Here is a 2,397-nt window from a genome sequence, read left to right as displayed (position 1 = left end):
ATCTGCAAGTAGGGATAGTTTTATTTCTTCTTTTCCAGTTTGGATGCCTTTTATTTCTTTTTCTTGCTTAGTTGTTCTGGCCAGAAATTCCAGTACAATGTTGAGTAGCAATGGTAAAAGGCATCTTTGTCTTGTTCCTGACCTTAGTGGTTGTTCCTGACCTTCACTGTTGAATTTTATGTTAGCTGTGGGTTTTTCTTAAATGTTCTTTATCATGCTGAGGATGCTGAGGAAGTTCCTTTCTATATCTAGTTTTCTGAGTTTCTACTTTTCATGAAAGGGTGATGAATTCTGTCAAGTACCTTTCCTGTATCAATTGAGATAACGTGTTTTTTTCTTTCATTTTATTAATGTGGTATATTACATTGATTTATTTTTCTTTGTTTCTTTTTTTGAGATGGGGTCTTGCTCTGTCTCCCAGGCTGGAGTGCAGTGGCCGGCTCACTGCAGCCCCTGCCTTCTGGGTTCAAGCAATTCTTCTGCCTCAGCCTCCCGAGTAGCTGGGATTACAGGCGTGACCACGCCCAGCTAATTTTTGTATTTTTAGTAGAGATGGGGCTTCACTGTGTTGGCCAGGCTGGTCTCGAACTCCTGGCCTCAGGTGATCCATCCACCTCAGCCTCCCAAAGTTCTGGGATTACAGGCGTGAGCCACCAGGCCCGGCCTACATTGATTTATTTTTCTTATGTTGAACACCCTTACATTCCTTCAATAAATCTAACTTGGTCATAGTATTCTCCTTTTACTATGCTGTTGGATTCAGTTAGCTCGTATTTTGTTGAGGATTTTTGCATCGATATTCATAAGGGATGTTGATCTGTAGTTTTCTTGTGGTCTTTTTGTCTGGCTGTGCCATCAGAATGATGCTGGTCTCATGTAATCAATTAGAAACTGTTCCCTTTTCTATTTTTTCGAACGGTCTGAAAGGATTGATGTTACCTTCATTTTGGTGTTACCTTCATTTAGTGATCTGAGAAAAAGAAAGGACTGGTGTTAATTATTTAAATGTTTGCTAGCATTCACCCTGAAGCCTTCTGATCCTGGACTTCTGTCTGTTGAGAGGTTTTTTGTTGTTGTTGTTGTTGTTTATTTGTTTTTTGAGATGGAGTCTTGCTCTGTCTCCCGAGGTGGAGTGCAGTGGCACGATCTTGGCTCACTGCAACCTCTGCCTCCCGGGTTCAAGCGATTCTCCTGCCTCAGCCTCCCAAGTAACTGAGATTACAGGTGTGCGCCACCACGTCCAGCAATTTTTTTTTAATTTTTAGTAGAAAAGGGGTTTCCATGTTGGCCAGGCTGGTCTCAAACTTCTGAACTCAGGGGATTCACCTGCCTCAGCTTCCCAAAATGCTGGGATTACAGGCGTGAGCCACCGCGTGCGGCCTTTTCTTTGAGACAGAGTCTCTCTCTCCCTGGCTGGAGTGCAGTGGCATAATCTAGGCTCACTGCAATCTCCGCCTCCCACGTTCAAGCGATTCTCCCACCTCAGCCTCCTGAGTAGCTGGGATTACAGGCGCGCGCCACCATGCTTGGCTAATTATTTTTGCATTTTAGTAGAGATGAGGTTTCACCATGTTGGCCAGGCTAGTCTCCAACTCTTGAACTCAGGCGATCCGCCCGCCTGGGCCTTCCAAAGTGCTGGGATTACAGGTGAGAGCCACCGCGCCTGGCCATGAATGCCATTTTTTGATAATGAATAATAAAAGTTATGCAGATCTTCTATATTCTTCTATCTAAATGTTGACACACTTTTATATCTAGAAACTTCGGATATAAAGCTCAGCCCGAGAGAACCCATCAAATGTTGGAGCTGCAAGGGGCTAGAAAGCATCACCAGACCTGGATTCGCGGGCGATGTTGGCTCAAGGTAGCACAGGACGTTGGCTCAGAGCTGGAAATTGAGGCCAGCTCTCCCGGCAGACCCACCCCACAGGACGACCAAGCAGGGCTTCACAGAGGAGTTGAGGTTTAGGTTTATATCTGTTGTTAAAAACCCGGTGAGCAAAAGACTGTGGAAAAAACACACGGAAAAGACGGGCGAAGGTGTGAGCTGGCTAGTGACAGAGATGGGGGAACCCGTGGGGTCACTCCTTGACCCCACGCAGGACACTTAGACATCCACAGTGCCGGGGGAGAGGCCCCAGACGGGGCAGAAGACCCTTCCCCGGCCCTGGGGAACCCAAGATTTCCGAGAGTAAACAGACCTGTGCAAAAACCCACAAGGGAGACCAGTGGCCTGTGCAGGGCACTGCAAGGCCGCCCTGACCCCGACCTCACATGGGTCTCGGAGGCTTCAGGGACCCACCGGGCCGCGCGCCCCCCACCATCCCAGGTCTACCGCAGGGGAATCCTCCAGGCTTGCGAGCGCTTCCTAGGGCAGGAAAGCTTGTGCTGCAGCCC

The 2,397-nt window shown here is 47.9% G+C and overlaps 1 long non-coding RNA gene across 1 annotated transcript in view; it reads right to left on the bottom strand.

Moving 5' to 3' along the window:
- Positions 1-1,962: 1,962 nt before the first annotated feature.
- Positions 1,963-2,397, bottom strand: part of LOC105533995 — a 7,315-nt gene continuing 6,880 nt past the window's right edge. The window contains exon 2 of the long non-coding RNA XR_001005194.1: positions 1,963-2,280. This is a non-coding gene — a long non-coding RNA (uncharacterized LOC105533995). The remainder of the gene's footprint in view (positions 2,281-2,397) is intronic.

The sequence above is a fragment of the Mandrillus leucophaeus genome, unplaced genomic scaffold (genome assembly GCF_000951045.1).
Source record: "Mandrillus leucophaeus isolate KB7577 unplaced genomic scaffold, Mleu.le_1.0 Scaffold13, whole genome shotgun sequence".
Lineage (NCBI taxonomy): Eukaryota > Metazoa > Chordata > Mammalia > Primates > Cercopithecidae > Mandrillus > Mandrillus leucophaeus.
Note: the sequence above shows the minus strand (reverse complement) of the source record. Positions and strands in the feature narration are given on the sequence as shown.